The sequence below is a fragment of the Falco peregrinus genome, chromosome 6 (genome assembly GCF_023634155.1).
Source record: "Falco peregrinus isolate bFalPer1 chromosome 6, bFalPer1.pri, whole genome shotgun sequence".
Lineage (NCBI taxonomy): Eukaryota > Metazoa > Chordata > Aves > Falconiformes > Falconidae > Falco > Falco peregrinus.
In genome coordinates, this window is record NC_073726.1 from 6,752,643 (window position 1) to 6,770,035 (window position 17,393).

The 17,393-nt window shown below is 38.4% G+C and overlaps 1 long non-coding RNA gene across 1 annotated transcript in view; it reads left to right on the forward strand.

The window, feature by feature from the left end:
• LOC114014001 (uncharacterized) overlaps nt 1–5,698 on the forward strand; it is a 38,015-nt gene extending 32,317 nt beyond the window's left edge. The window contains exon 2 of the long non-coding RNA XR_003557326.2: nt 3,587–5,698. This is a non-coding gene — a long non-coding RNA (uncharacterized LOC114014001). The remainder of the gene's footprint in view (nt 1–3,586) is intronic.
• Nucleotides 5,699–17,393: the final 11,695 nt, after the last annotated feature.

Below are 17,393 nucleotides of genomic sequence, written 5' to 3' on the forward strand. Positions count from 1 at the left end.
AGACTATGACTCAGGTGCAACTTGGCTTTTCATGTTCTTCTGAGGCCTGTGTGATCAGTCACTACACTAGATATGTAATGGAGTCTACTGTAAGTCTTTTCCTGCAAGGAGCAAATCCTGTGCACTGGGATATTAAGTAGAGCTTGTGATACAGTGACAAGGAAGATGAAGAAATCAACATTAGAAAATGAGATGAAAGAACATGAAGGGTATTGCAAGGTTCCTTGAGTGTGTGCAAGGGGAAATTTTCTAAATGAAATTTGGAGCAGCTCTGACTGCAGGCTGGAGTTAAAGGAGGAATGTATATTGAATATTAGACAGACGTCCAACCGTGAGTGTTGGACAGATGTCAGAAACATCAGAGAAATCAGAAGGACCAGAAAGTGAGCTGTGAAAGGGATCATCATGTTCTCTTCCACAAGGCAGGAGAAAAGAAGGATTCAGGGTTTTTTTAGCCCAAGGAAGAGAAGGTTTTACAGTGAGGATATGACTTCGCAATGGAACTTTAGAGAAAACTGGGCAGAAAGAAGTTTCAGTTCAGTAGGGAGACTGGAGAGATGTCTTTACAGAGGTTGGAAAAGACAGCAATGACAGATACCAAGGTTCAAGGACTGATTACCCAGTGAAGTGGTTTACCTGCATAAAATTATTTACTCTATGAATAAAAAAGAAAAGAAGAAGCAATAAGTAGTTTAATCCTTCTGAAACTTGATCCAGACCCACAGAAATCAATGGAAAAGCTACACTGACTTCATGTGGTTTGGAATAAATCCCTTAGAGTGTGCCATTGAAACATTACAGGATAAATTAATCCCTGGTGTAATTTTATTAAAGCAAATTGAATTTATCCTAAGGATCTGTTATTTCAAATATACATTCATTCTTTCATTTACACATTCTCCCTTTTCATTGATACAAGTGGGATCTCAGTGTGCTGTAAACCGTGTGCTTACTGGAAAAAAGACAGGAAATGTACACTGTGAAGAACATTAGCTAAGAAAAAATAAGGTTTCAAAAAATATTTGTTCCAGCATATATTTTTAAATACCTTTCATAATTATGAAACTTCCAAAAAAAAAAAAAAAGGAAAAAAAAAAGCCACAGAAAAATCCCCCATACACCATCAGGGGGCCACTCCTCATATTCCATTAGATTTGTGGTTCCTATCTGATGAAAACGGCACTGAGCTGGAACAAACAATGCGTCAGGGATGATTATGTAACATGAGATGAAGAAATATTACTCAGCCCAGTGCCAGGAAAGCTACAGGCAATTCTGGAAGTCACATGCTTTCTGGTGGGTTTTTTTTTGCATTTCTGTTTTTGTGTCTTGTACAAAAGGGTAGCCCTGTTTCGGAAGTCAAGTTGCAGGAGGAAACAGCCAGTAGAGAGGATCTTTTCTGTGTTTGTGAATTCTGGTTGAACCACAATGAGCACATTCTTCCTTCCCTCTTTTGTGTGTGTTTGGAGTTTTGTTCTTCTAGTAGTGAAAGTTAAATGGATAGAAAGGCGTCAATGGGGACATTGTTGAACTGACCTCTGGTGACCATCTGAAAACAAACGAGGGCCACAAACAAGATGGACACTGCCCTAGCTAGCCATATCTGCATCTATTTTCAGATTAATTATTGTATAGTGGATTCTGTATTATCGTGTTTTGCTCACAGTGTCATTAAAGACTAAATGTCGGGGGGGGACGGGGACGGGGACAGACACGGACAGGACCAAACCAAACCAAACCAAACAAGGGATTTTACATAGTAGCATACAATATGTCTGAAAAGCAGTGATAAAAGGATAATTAGAGCTATGAAAAATTTAAATGCCATTCAAAACAGATCGTTGTGAGCACAACTGTCAGTTTCAGCTGTCCCAAACTGGCAATACCACCTCTGTGTGAGGAAGGCAGGGGCTGAACAGGTCCTAAACCTCAGTGCAAAATTCAGTCAGTCCATGGACAGGTTGGTTACACAAGGCTGGCAGAATGACTATCACACTAAGCAGATCTGCCTAACCCCACAGTCTGAAGTTAGTCCCAAGCTTCAGTTGTGTAAGATACTGGATCAGAACCTATGAAAATTGCATTTAGAACTAGGATCCTTCTATACTAGCATGCATCCACTAATTTTTATCTTGATAATTTCCAAATTTTGCACAAGTGTCACTAACTTCAGTCTGTGAAAGACTTAATAAAGTTACCTCAAAACACTGTCACGTGCCATTTGACACTTCAGCATTTAGATGGTCAGTGACAGCTGGATGTGATGTGGGACCTGTAAGAGACAATCTTCTTCCAAAAAGGACAGCCTGATGTAAGAGGAACAGCACTGTACATTCCTGCTCTGGTAGCTAAATCCCACCCTAATCACCAAATTCAGATCACAAAGGAAAACACCTGTATTCAGGTATGTAGATATGCAAGATACCACCTGGACACCTAAGTATCACTCTTAAATTTCCATTGACAGTAGTGATCAAATCTCAGTTAATTTACAAGGACAGTTTAGCCACATGTTTAATGTCTGCACAATTTGGTTTTGGTGTCTTGATTTGAGGGCTAAACAGGGTTCATATCCTGCTAGTATTTCTCATGTTAGGTTATAGCTTAGCCACCAACACATCAAATTCTTGTAGAAGCAGCTAACTATTGTGTTGAAACCAGAGTTATAGTGAGTCAAAACTTTGGGACAGTACATGAAACAAGCCTATTCTTATTTATTTCTCTCTTGGGAACTACTTAGATGCTACAAAATAGACACTAAATACTAAGTTTCAGAGAGCTATTTCAAACTTGCACCTTAACCCAGATTCATTTGCGAAGTAGGTAAATAAGATTAATTAGTTGGAGGATTACGTTTTGTGTTGTGGAAGTAAAAAAAATAATTGTCTGATCATGTGAATCACTGGTAATATCTAGCAAAAGACTTTACTCATGCCTGTGGGTAAATCAGGCGATCAGGAAAAAACAAAGATCGCTAAGGGACAGGTGCAGGAGGAGCTTCCCATCTACTGAATCAGGAATCTCCCATGGGCGCTGTAGTGTTTTGTCTCCCTGTTTTCCATAAAGTCACTTTCCTCAGAAAAAGAGAAGCAACCTCCCCTTCCCCCACCCCCAGAAGAAAAAAAAGGAAAAGAAAGGAAAAAAAGTGGGGTTAATTTTTTTAGAGAACATCTCTCCTTTCATTGTTCTGTATTCTTTTCTATGGAATGACCCTGGATAGCAAAAACAAAACACAAGACAAAAATGATCCTTTCATTCTCTTCTATTGCACTCTAAAACAGATGGTGTTTTTGACTCACGTTATAAGTGGTATATAAGGAATGGTAAGATTTTTATAGAAAATCCCAGGTAGTTTCCTCCCAGGTTTGTTTCTTTTTGTTCATTGTCCTTTACTTACCATTAATGAGGAAAATGATATCAAGAGAGATATGCATTGTCTTTTATCACTTTTAATTTAAATATAGACAGCCACAGCCTGGCCTCAATCCCACAAACTATCCAAAAGGTATGATTCAAGTATATTATGTATCCTTATATTTTGAAAACCCTTTAAACAGTTTTTATATTTAATGTTTTTCTTCCACAGCTGATGATCCAGTGGCTCAGGGAAGGGTGGCCACCACACAGAGAGACTTTCCTAACTTCACAGACATCTTGCGAACACCTGACAATGCCAACAAAAAGAATAATTGAAAAAAATGCCAGAAGGATGTATTAAACATTCTTGATTGAGGAATGGATTAAGCTATTTTTTTTAAACCTAAATCTGAGCATATTTGTGTTCTGAGGACTTCAAGGCTACAAACACTGTCCCAAAATCAGACAAAACAGGGCAGATTATTCTCTCAGTTATATTGTTATACAGGACATCTGTGTTGAATTCAGTAGATTTATGAGCAGATGTAAACCCAGATAGTCTCCACCAAAGAATATTTAAACCCTAGATTAAATGTTCTTAGCAAATTTTGAGTCTATGCATATTAACAATTATAATATTTATTTAATGTTTTCTTTTAATATCCATTTCAAATGCACTGTTTGGTACTTGGAATGTACTTCAGCAATGAAAAGTACTCATGCCTCCCTAACAGGAATAACGCCTCTAGAAAATTTTCAAAAATAATGTCACATTTTCTTGAGCCCTGGGGTGGTTTGGCCACCAATGAACTGCTTTTCTGGGAAGAAAAAAGAATGGAGAGGAAGTATAGCCTGAATTTGTGCTGTGTATTTGCTACTCTTTGAACTGCACACAAAAGGTGATTCAGATCAGTAGCATCCCTAAAAGGCATCACAGTTGAGTACTGAGAGTCCAACCACACTGTACTGTGAGCATAGAATCTATTACTATGGCTTCTGTGGCTCAAAGTTAAAGGTGATTTTTAAGAACAAGTTAATGACTATTAGTTTTCCTCCTGCTTCACACCATAATCAGATCATTTGAAACACCCTAAGCAGATATTAGGGTGTATTACCGTGTGTCTTCAGGAAAATCTAATGAGAGGAACCAGCAGATAGTAAGCAAAAACATTGTTCTTATTTATGTGCTGACACGAAGTGCAGTTCAGCTCTGTTCTAGGGATTTTATGTACACTTGGGGGAGAAGACTTGTTTTCTGTTTGCAATAGTTCAGGCTGACTGAAGTGAGGAATCCTCATTTCACAGAGAGGAAACAAAGCATTTGCTGAAAAAACTTCACTGAAGCAGCTATTAAGCCCAGACCATGGTCCATATATGAAGTAAAAGACCTCAACAACAGTCATCTTCCAACCAGAAAAAATCAGAGTGCTGCCACAGAACACTTCATGGGTAGTAACATTGAGCGTGAACTGGTAACTCCACTGAAAATAAATATGTGTGCTTGTTGCTTATTTTCTTAATGATGGCAATAGAGACTCCCTCTGTAGAAATTGCAGGATGTGTCAGCTAGAATGTATATATGATTTAGTCTACTGTACCTTTGCCTATGTAGTTGCTTTCTGCATACCAATTTATCTCTCTGAGAGAGAATTTCAGACTTGCAACAGATTAACACAGTTCTCCTGTACTGCTTTTATTTAATGTGCAATATAAACAAGTGGTTCCTCTTCTGGGCCCAAACATGGAATTCCCCCAGAGCTACCCTGGACAAAATGAGCACACCCAAGATGAACAAAATTAAAATGAAAATCAATAAGCATAATGATTCCATCACTGTCATTTCCTGAGTCCTCGGGATAGCCTCCGTTTTGAAAAAGGTCACTTAGATTTGAGGTTTCAGGGTCGAGTACTCTTCAGTGCTTACTGCCTAGCAGAATTTCCAATCTAGTCTGAGGCTACCAGGTGAGTGAAGGGAATTCAACACCTGAAAACTAGTGGTCCAAAAAGGGGGTTGGTTTTAACCATTATTTGAATACCGTGCTTGCCTCACACTCACAGTGGGGAAAACTATTCATCACAACTTTTCATCATCTCTTCCATATGTAGATGAATGAGAAATGTAAAAGCATGTGCAGTAGCAAAAGTTACATTGTACGCCTGGAGTTCTACTCTAATGCCTATTTTTATTTGCTCATGATTCTATATACATCAGTGGAAAATATTATTTTCTATATTGTAAGTGAGCATACATCTCTGACTTCTTGTAAATTTTAATTTTAGGTATCATCCTCAAGTGATTCATATTTTATGTGAAAAAAATAAAGTTCCACTATGATTTAGATATATTTTTCTTAAACATGCCAATATATCAAAACCAGAGAGATACTGAAAGCCTTCTTTTCCAACTCCTCTATTGATCACCCAGAAGCAGATAAAATGGAATTCAGGCTACTCCCTAAGGAAGTACAGATGCATTCAAAATCTCTCACTCCAGCTAATAGTTTGTTATGTCAGAATGAAATCAGAAAACTGACTGAATTTATTTGCCCTTTCAAGGACATGTTCCTGCACACAGCATGATCTGTGACCTGTAGTAAACCAAGCATGCATAACGATGAATGAACTTACTACTTTTGTATGCTGCCTCCCTTCAGTTAAACAGATGTATGGTTTATCTCAGCAAATATTGTCCATCAACCAGAAGCTGATATACTTCTTTTTCTTTTAACTAGAACACCACCACCACCACCCCGACAGTAAATTATGTTACTGTATCTTCCTAGGTAAAATATATTTTTGCATTATTTTCTCCTTAGCTATTTCTTTCCTGGTTAATCTTCCTATATTACTATATTTCTTATGAAACATACTGGCCATTGAATGAATCTAGTCTGGAGGCTGGACTGGACACAATGATTAAGGAATAATTAGGATAAAACAGGTCCCGATATGCTTCTGTCTTGATTTTGCACCAGCAAGAACTAACACTAAAAGGAGGAGGAAGGAATCCAGAAGGGGAGGCAGGGAGGGAATGTGTTATTGAAGATTGGTTTGATGCTTACATTAATGGAGTAAGATGGTATTTGAGCAGGCACATGCATGTTTTATCATTTTCTGCTTTTTAAGTAGATTAATATTTGTTTAATTTTGCTTCAATCTCTATAGACTTGAACAATGATACACTGCAGTTCAAATCTCCAAAGCTTGTCGCAAACACTATTCTGCAACTTCAGAAGGGGGGGAGCAGCAAGAGATAACTGCATCTAATAGTTGATGAGGAACAGAATTTGGGAAAAGAAAATAAAGGGAAGCTTTATCCAGGAATTGCAACAGATTTAAGTCAGTCAGGCACATACTTGCATGTTTGAAGGCCACTACAGTCAAAACAGGACGTTCAAATCTTGTTGTTATTTATATAATACTGGAATGTATGAGCCCTGAACATATTAGTTCAAGGCCAACAAAGCTCTCAGTGGTTTATGTCTGAATTTGATTTATGTATATAAGAAAAAGTTTATTTCTTCTGTGAAAACACAAGAGGTTTCTCAGAGGGTTTCCTATGACCAGGGCACTCTAGGTCATCATGGCATCATCTGGAAATGCCTGTAACTGCACATGCCTGCTTTGGTGACACTCCACAATGTGGAATGTACTTTTGCAAAAATGAAACATTTCCTTAGATCCAAAGGCAGCTATAAAAAATTACCTGAAAAAAGTGAAAATGACAGTGCAATTTGATGGGTGGATGTGGACACACACATTGATAATATAAAGAACAATAATGAACAAGATGGGATGGATTTCGCTTGGTCGAATTTTCTTCTCAACATCTATGAAAAAAAGAGACAACATTTTCAACACCTTTTAGTAGTCCTGTTAGGTGAGACAAGGAGGTCTGACTTTGTCGATGCTGCAGCTTGAGTTAAAGGGCTCCCTTTTTTCCTCCATCCCCCCCTCCAACTGTTACAGTGGCACGAGCAATTCAGAGCTTTGCCAGGCTGCTTCTGTTTTCTGCTCTCCATCATGCAAGCAGTTATTAGCTTCTAAGGACTGGGCACGAGAAAGAAATGTGCCCACTTCTCACACTGGTCCAGGGCTCCAAGCTGCCCGTGCACATTACTTGGGCTGTGCTTGGTGCTTGAGTAGCTCTTCCCTTGATCCCCCAGGAAAAGCTGAGGCATCAGATGCAGCTGCAGATTGCTGGCTGGGTTATGCTGAATAGGGTAAAATTCATCTTAGCGCAGGGAAACATTGCACACCTAAACAGGGCTGCAAGACTGAAGAAGTGAAAAGCAGACACGAGGTGAGGTATTATGGCAAGTGCTGGAAAATTTTGGTGTGTGCCCAGAGAAATGAACCTTAGAAAGATTTGGCAATGTAGAGAAAAGGGGAGAAATGTCTGGTCCTTTTCGCTCTCTCCAGCAGTAGAGGGTGAGAGAGAAGGAAGGTCAGCAGATGAGCTGGTGAAAGGGGAAAAGTTAGTCCTTCAACCTCAGCTCTACAACTAGCATCAGGCCCAAAACCTGTGAGAGTCCTTGTTTTTCTAGGTCTTGTCATCTTGCTGGCAGGTGAAGGGCAGTCAGAGCTGCCACGTGTCACAACTAGCACATGGCACCTGAGCATCTGTCATGCTTTCTCACATCCCAGGTAGAAGGTTACTCGCTGTACTCCCAGAGAGCACTATTTGTCTCACAGGAACGTGCCGCAGGCCAAAAGTCAAGCAATCACAGGCTCCAGACTCAGTTGACTGTTGTTAATAATTCCTTGTAGTTCACAACCTTTGTAACCAGCCTGGGCTTCATTTCCCTAAGCAACTTAGCAGGCAGGTATCGGGAGATGTGCAAAAACAGAGATAAAGCAAATGTATTATTAAACAAATTGACACAGACTTAGGAAAAGTAGACCTTTCAAGCTTTAAATCATACCTGTTTAGGTTCATATTGTGATTCAGGACCTCGTGCAATACTGACTGGTGTGATGGGTGTGCAGAGCCCAACATGCTGGAACCCCTCCAGACTCATCCAGAGCTCAGCAGCAACCAACTGAGCTCAGAAAAAGCAGCATAACCAGCATGGCTTCTTAAAATAACCAGATCCATACAAGTGAAACAATCCTGAGAAGACACCCTCAGCCATCAGTAAAACTGAAAACCATAAAAAACCAGGAAAATGCTTATTGTACTAATCTGTGACCCACTGGGTGAGTGAAAGAAGAAAAATATTTTGGGATTCATCCTAAAGCATACTATGAGGCTCTTCTCTATTCTTAAGAGACTAGCATCTGCTGGGGGGAAAAAAGCTATAAACAATAAACCCTAAGTTGCTCCCATTGGGTCAGCTTGATTGTTATCTCTGCTCATTCCATTTTCAGTGAAGTGTGCTGTAGCTCTAACCACTGAGCAATAGAAAAGAATGAATGTATTAATTGCTAAGCTGTATTAAGGGTTTAAGTAAACGATAAGTTTGGAATTTCCTTTAATGGCTTATTTACTATACTTACAGTAATGTTTTGAACTATGTACTGAACTTTTAGATCTGTCATAAGACTTTTCTTACTTTGCCTGGAGACACATAACATGTCAGCCTACTGCCGTGAGCTGTTTGTGCAGTGTTGGGGATTTGTTCACTCTCACGCAAATCGGCACAGACGAGATTGCACTTACAGGACAATTTTGTTTTCAGTAAGCAAGAATGAAAATTTCAATTAGGAAACAAATTCAGGTTTCCTAGGATGAGAAGAATTTTACTCTGTGAAACCTTCTTAAAGTCAACGGAAGGCTTAATTTTCCTGTGCCTTAAAAAGAACAAAGAGTAACTGTGAGATTTGCAGTAGGAGTTGCAATAGTACTTGTGAAGTAGCCCCAGCGAAGACATAAGGGCAATGTGTACAGAAAGCTGATATATTTAGAAAGTACGGACAAGCTTTTAGACATTAAACCACCTTTTCAGTCAGAACTTTCTGGAGTTTTTTTATATACTGAGGTGTATTTGCTGAACTCTGACACAGGAGATACCATACAGAACAACTTCTGTGAGAACGGTTGTGGACTGACAAGAATTACACCGGAGATGCCATGGCCTCAGTGGCCTATCCAGTGGGACTTTGACTATGGCAAAGATGGGGCAATGTGTGTGCAACAGCATTTTTGAGCTCTGAATGTTAGCTTTGCCCCAGCATAACTTGTATTTTTGCATGTTGGTCTATAGCTTTGGGGCTTCGGGAGAGGTTACGGAAGGGCTTTAGTCAAATAGTAATGCAACGGTGGCACAGCAACTTAAACAATAACAGTTCATTAACTAGCTGGAGTCACCCTGCTACTTCGACCTCTTTGGTAACCAAACAACTCTGGAGAGTCTGAAAGCCTCCCTGTACAGCTACACTTACACAAAATAAGTTGCCCCAAATGGTATAATGCAAATGTGCTAAATTGAGCTAACTCTTTAGCTCAGTGAGTGGGTATCATATGTGATACTGAGCAACCTCAGTTTATTAGTGACAGACATATTAATTCATTCCAAAACACTACCTAATCTGACTGTAAAATTAAAGTAACTATGGCAAAGCCAAGTCTCAAAAGAAAAAAACATCAGCAGAAATAACTGTGTCGTTCCCTTATAAACCGTTATTGCTTACACAAACTCCAAGCTGTTCCATTAAAATATGCTCTGCTTCATTAAAAAGGACCTGTTGGTTAGCTAGGCTAAGAGTCATGTAACCTGACTAAAATATCTAAAAGATGAACATTTCAGTCTGAACTAGTAATTTTAACTTTTCCTTATAGTCAGAAGCTAGCAACAAGGTGATTCATGTGACCTGTCTCTCAATTGCTATCTGAATGAGAAGAATCCGTCTCTGCCTGTTTCTCCTCATTGACTCTAAAGAGTTTGAGGTGAATGGTTCAGGCTTAGATCTTTAAGTTTCTGATGTTTAAGTTACGGTACACTAAATTTTATCCTTTCTATATCTTCATTCAAATATTATTTCTTTCATTACATTTTCTTATGTATTCACTCTGCCTCAGCAGTAAAACTTCCTCAAACTATCTTGACTCCACAGTGCGGCAGATCAGATGTTATGTAGCTTACCCTGATACTCAGTAATATCAAATTGCTTCCATAGATTATCTGAGAAGCAAATGTCTTAAAACATTCAGCTGTCACTGACTTTCCCTGGTGCTCTCCTTGTCTTTTTTTCCTTTGTTAGCCTCCTTTTCTATATAATTATTATGTAATAGGAACTCTAAAAGTTTAAGTTATCAAGCCATGCATGTGATGATCAAAAGAATATGTAATGGTAACAAAGATATCAGTAGTGTAATAAGTGCAGTAGTTTGTTAATTTTCTCACCTCGCTCCTTGGGTCTTGGCTTTAGTATGTGGGAGCTTGTTCTAGAGATGAGAGAGGAGCTCAGTTCTCCTGCTTGTTGAATCTTTGAGGTTTATATTTTATTTGAACAAAAAGCCAAGGCAGTGGCTACTTTGGAGGCATCCAAATAGCAGAAAACATGAGCAAGAGAGCATGCATAGCAAGTAAAATTATTTTTTTTCTCACAATCCATGATGATCTAGAAAATCATTACTAGTGACATTTGTTGAAACAACACTTACCAGGCTGCCTGACTTCTGGCCTTATTTTACAAATCCACGCAACACAAAATGGTACAGAGCAAGCAACTTCATCAAGCATATTTTTCCCTCTGTTGCTGCTGCTACCTTAATGCAAAATTCAAAATACGTAGTCAGAAATGTAAATAGCATTCTTCAGTTTTACCACATTTCCTTTTTGGCAATTATGTTAATTTATTATATGTGAAACATATTGTATTTATTATATGTGCATACTGTATAACTTGCCACATTTCTGTACAGCATGTGTTACTCTAGGATTTGTTAATGACACAGTAATTGTGGTGTTTTTCCGAGTTGGACTGTCACAACCTGCCTGAGCTCTACAAGAAAGACTGGTTAATGTGAGTTCCCATTAGGAAAACAAACAGAAAGGGAGACAAAAAAGAAAACCAAACTGTGCCAATATAAAATTATTACTATCATCCCAAAATTACTTATAAAACATCAGAAAAAATAGAATTCCATGTGAAAATATTGCATTATCTACAGGGAAACATTGCTGGATTTTTTGGTTCAGCTTCCACTCTGCTTATACCAATTCTGAACAAGAACTACTGCAAACCTTAAACAGGATACTACAAAGTTTCCTCTTGGATGCATTAACCTAGAAAGTAAATAAAATGCAGGCTCATCTGAAGTCTATAGAAAAACTGCTGGGAAAACTGCAGGTAGCTGAGGAATGTGACACAGACTGCAGAGCTCTGTGGTATATTCCCACACTTTTCTGTGCTGGACAGAAGATGGTGGCTCTGCTTCACAGCAAATTTTGGGGTTTGGAATTTTCAGGGTTGAAAGAAAATATTTGGAACACATTTTCAAAATGTAGTTCTACCAAAACATAGGTTAAAGGCCTTTTATTCAGAAATCTCACTGAAAGCGTCTTCAAAATCTGTTCAGCTCCATTAACGTTTCAGCTTAAATAAAACAACACCTTTCAAGAAAAATACATTTTGTCAAAAACTGCCTGACCAATACTGCCCTGTGTTTAGAGAGGCCATTTAAAAATAGGTTTAAAGGCATTTTTAGAATTGCAAATTAGGGGAAATCTATTTACTTGAGAAGTGTAGATCCATAAATAATGCTGAACTTCTATCTTCATCTAGAAACAACTGGTATTTCTGACAAGTTGCAATTACTTTTCAAGGACAAAAGCTGCATGTGACTTTTCAGGACAAACCCTTCAGTTCCTGCTCAGAACTCAGCAACCTTTCTGTTACTGACCTCTGCTACAGAGCTATCTGCCTTTTTTTTTTTCTTCCCCAGCTACCTGACCTTTTGCAGAAAAAATAATAAACCTAACAAACAAGAAATGCACGACAAACAGAACAGCTTATAGATCTGCCTGTAAAGCAGCTCTCCGCTATCAGTTTGTCTCTCTGCTGTTTACTCGTAGTCTCCCCTGTCTCCCATCATCCGTGATAATTACATTGTTGTGTTACGTTTTCTAAAAAAATCTTCTTTGGACAAGATCCTTGTATTTTTACATCTCTGAAGACCATCTTGCTCACGGTTGGAACATAAGTAATAACAGATACTCACCAGGATTTCAAAATGACCTTGCAGAGAAGTAAGGCTTATCTTTGGGGCAAATTTAAAAGGAGTAAAAAATTCCGAGCTGATTACATTCTTTTCTGAGACCCCTGTTCTCAAAAAATGTCTTGCAGGGTGAATAAAGAGAGATAGACTTTACTGCCTGACAGTACTAACCATGGAGCTCTAGTTTATATATCTGGTATTTATTAGGTCACTTGAAAAAGACATGACCATAAAACCCTCTAATCGCATTGTAAATTTTTCATACTAAGCCATTCTCTCACAGTTTGTGCTAGTTCATATCAACAAAATTATAGGTGGCTTTGCTGAATGTAAGCAATCAGGATACGAAGCCACAGTGCTAAGAAACTCTCTCTAAGGTCTTTGGGTTAAAAATGAGAAGGTCATGGAAGACGAAAGCCAACTTGTCCACTCTATAACCTTCCATCAGGGTTTCAAGCCTTGTTTCTTAGCCACAATTAAATAAGATTGCAATCTTCTTTAAGTAAGACAGTGAGTAAGCAAGCACAGTAAGTGCTTGTGAGAGATTGTGGGAAAGGCTGATTTTAAGAAATTAACTTTCATGGATAAAATATCTCCATCTGAAAATAATCCAAATTTCAGACTAACAGGAGTTGAGGAAACTGTCTTTTCAGCCAGCGTATGTTTGCATTTCAGAAGCCTAAAACACTTTTTGCCATGCTATTATCAGACCTTAAAGGCATTAAAAGTACAAAAATCCTTCAGGTGACTTTTCATTGCTCAATGTATTCTTGTTCTGAGGTACCTGGAAACAGGTCTGGTTTTCAGCTCATTATCTATTCAGCCCTCTGAACAGAAAATCAGGCTGGAGTGGTGTTTTATGTGTTACAGTCTCCCTAGGAGAAATGCAGGCCATGAGGAAAGCATGGCTGGCAGATATTTAAAATTCACTTTAGCTCTGCCCTCACAAGCAAATCCCAGGGGACAGGATCTTCCAAACACACAACATAGCAACCATCAGGCTGCCATGGGATTGCTGGCGCTTCACAGCACCTGAGCACAAGAAGGGTGATCAATAATCCAGGCAGTGACAATCTGGAATTGTTGAAAAATCTCAAATATAAGGTATTTTGAAAGTTTTGGACCTGACAAAGTAGAAATCCCCTAAACATTGTTTTCTGCTAAATTTTCAATATATTCTAATTAGAGAAGCTATATTGTTAGGTAATAAGAAATAGTTGGGGAAGGAGCATAGTGTTTGAACTGGATTGATTAGTTCAACTGACAACACAGAAGTAACTTAAAAAAAAAAATCTGCTTTCTCTGACAGACAATTTCCTACCCTTAAGCCAATTTTATCATTGCAGAAGGGAGGTTTTTGTGGGCTACCATAGGATCTAATTCTCTAAAAGAAAGAGAGGTATGCAAATGCAAAAAAGAAAAATCTATATTACAGATAAGCATACATATCATATTTTTCTTTATTCCAGTCTGAGAATCTTTAAAAGCACTTTAGGGTGGTTAAGATTTTGTCTCCACTGACCTGTGTTGAGCTTGCTGAAGATTTATGATCAAATATAGCATTTTTCAGAATCAATATTTTGCTTTCCTCAAGCATGTACAGCTAAGAGGCTGCCCAAAGATGCTGAACACTCTCCTGCTCTGCAGCAAAAGGCCATGGGGGGGGGGGGGGGGGGGGGGGGGAGGGGGGGGCGTTTATCATAAGGTCAATTACATACAGGTGGATGGAGTTTTCAGGTCTTTTGCACAATTACTTTGGTCATCTTTTTTGTAACCAGGAAGGAATAAGATACCAAAATGTCTCAGTAATTTTATTCAACTTTGGGGTCAAATTCCTGTTATAAATTGTTGTAACTGTTTGCTTCAAGAAAGCAGTGTTGATTTCCCTCAGCTGAGCGTATACATGTAGCTGAGTTTTCTGCCTCCTTGCTCTTGCTTCTCAGATACCATGTTGTAGAAAAACAGCATTTTGTATTATTTTTGGAATTTGTTGAGGGATTTACAGTTTCTATTGAAATCTTTACTGTTAGGCTGTAGCTCTGTTTGCTTATTGCTATTCATATACCAAATATGATTTCACCAGTAGCTGGAACCACAGGGATGTGGTGCCCAGACGGTCTTCAGGAGCCAAAAGGGAGCAAGACAGAAGCAGTGCAACAGGGTGAGACCTTCCTTGTTGTTCAAATGCCAGTGCTGACCTGAAAGAAGCATGGCTGTAGTTGCCTGCTCCCAGCAATGGACTCAAAGGGGAACCATGGTGAGCAATCTCTTCTGCCCTCACTCAAATGAAATGCTTTTTCATTGAGAAAACATTGAGTGAGACGTTGGCTTGGGCCACTAAAAGAGCGTTAGCACCAGCTGCCTACCAGCTATCTAATATATGCTTTCTGAGATGAGTTTTTAAAAGCTGTCAGACACCTAATTGCTGTTGAAATTATGTTGCATGTTAGTGCTTTTTATAACATCTCATTTGTTCATGTTAGTAGATACCTCACTGTTAAGAGGAAACTTCCTCTGAAGAATCCAAAGAGATTGTTTTGGGGATCCAGTATGGCTCTCCATGCTACATTTACTAACACAGCTGAACTGAAGGGATGGTGAAATAGCTACCAGAAGGAAAAAAGCCATTAGGAAAAGCAATAAAAGGGTATAAGCAATGCATAAATCCAGAGAAAGAGAAGGTAAACTGAAATGCAGGCAATAAGAAAAAAATATCATTTAATCATTTGATTAAATGAGAATTCAATGGACAAATGAACTTTTTATTGTTTCCTGAGATGGTATAACATATATGTTGAGTAGACATCCTCAGAAGGTAACAAAATGCAGACTTTGCAATTAGGGAGCTAAACTTGCTAATAACTGCCTGCTTTCCCACACATAGATTCTAATACAATCACAGAGAAGCATTTCTCTGGGTCAGACGTTTTCAAAGTGTGCATCTAGATAAAAGCAATACAATGTTAATGTCCACCAAAGGCATAAACAGAAAAATCAGATATGGGGCAGTGATTTTAGGATTCTCTGAATGAACATCCTACTGCAGTCAAAAACTAGTGAATGTTAGATATTCTTCCTCCTGTATCAGAAGCATCAGAAACAGGAGGAAGAAAGAAAACCGTTCCTTCAACTAGTAACTCTCTGTGTTTGCCCTCATCTTCTCCTATATTTGTACTCTGGTCCTTATTTTCTCAGAATTCCTGACTTAATCACAACTCTTAACTGATCTGTTCTAGAGCTCAACTTTATTTGTTCATGGGAGACAGTATTGTAGGACTGTCCGTCCAAATATAGCAGACAAATGTTCTTCCTTCACTATACTAGATTAGGCGCTGGACTGTCTTCTACTCATTGCTACTTACTACTTAGTTTTGAACGCATAGTCAACCTTCACATATTTTTTAGTAACCGGCACTGATTTATTACTCTCTTAAATTCCTTTCCCACTTGCTATTTTTTCAGTACTCAGCTGGTCATATACATTCTCCATGAGCTGTTTTGTTATGTATGAATGTACACTATGGTATCTGCCTTAAACAAAAGAAGGATTTTATTTTTCTGTGTTTTAATTATCTCATTTTTTTGGTTTTGTTTGTCTTGCACACCCTGAATTCCTGCTGCAATCAAATCTGGGGTAAAATGAATGAAAGATTGGCCCTTACTAATTATCTCTCGAATTGGCTGTTGTACAATATACCACTGAATATTATTGAAATTAACAGTTCTACTCAGGATTAAAATTTACCAGATAATAAATACTTTCCAGTCTTCTTGAGTTTGCCTATTTCTCTAATTGATGCTTCTATAGATAGGTCTGTGATGCTGCGTTATTTCATGGTTCTTGTATTTCTTGTTCATCTGTGTTTTCATTTGTTGTTTAGTATGCTAATAAACCTTCCCTAGTACTTGCTTTCAGGGAAAGTCTTAGTGTTTACAAAAAGAAAAAGGGATAAAGAGACTCCTTTCTAGGCCTGGGCATTGTTTTCCCCTCGGTGCTCTATTCTGTTTGCTTTGGGGAAGGTCAGATTTTCCCCTCACCAGATGGTCTTCCACACCACATGACATCTGCATCACATTTACAGGTGCAGGCTATATGTGCACCAAGGACCCAGGTAGCTGCCAGTTATACATAAAAGCTTTGAGTGTTATTAGCAACTTTAATTAACAGCATGTGAATCATGCACTCACATGTCTTCTAATTATGACCAGTTAGCTGAAACCCTTAGCTGCGCTACAAACTAACAGCACCTGAGAGAACACACCATGCCAAAGCATTTTTGATTTGTGAAAGAAGCAACCTTTACAGACCTATAATTAAGTATTTGTGAGATATGTTTCCACCAACAACAAACAACTAGAGAGCTGTCTGTTCAACCAAAAAGGTACCCATTTAAATAAAAGACAGTCATACAGTTTATTTACATGGACACTGATTTAGTTCAAATGGGTGTTGAACTGAGCTCTTTTAAACTGTTTCATCTGAACAAGCATGAACATCTTTCCAGTAATATGCCAGCCGAGGCACAGTGAGGTTATTTTCCTTAAAGGAAAAGCAATTAATTACATCACTAAAGCAAATATTTTCTGGAATTTCTGACTGGAAATGTCTTTTATATCCTATTGTATTCTCGTATAAAGGGACTTTCCCCGCCCCCCCCCAACTTTTACTGAGATTAATAAAATAGATCTGACATTTGTGTGTTATAGATTCCCATAAATCTCCGAATACCTAAATGTATAATACCTTTCCTCCACTAAATTATTGGGACTGTGTTAAAAGCAAATAATAGGGTAATTAAAGAAAATACAGATGATAAGGTATTAGAAATCCCCTTGTTACTTAAAATATCTGATGGGGGAACTGAAACATTCT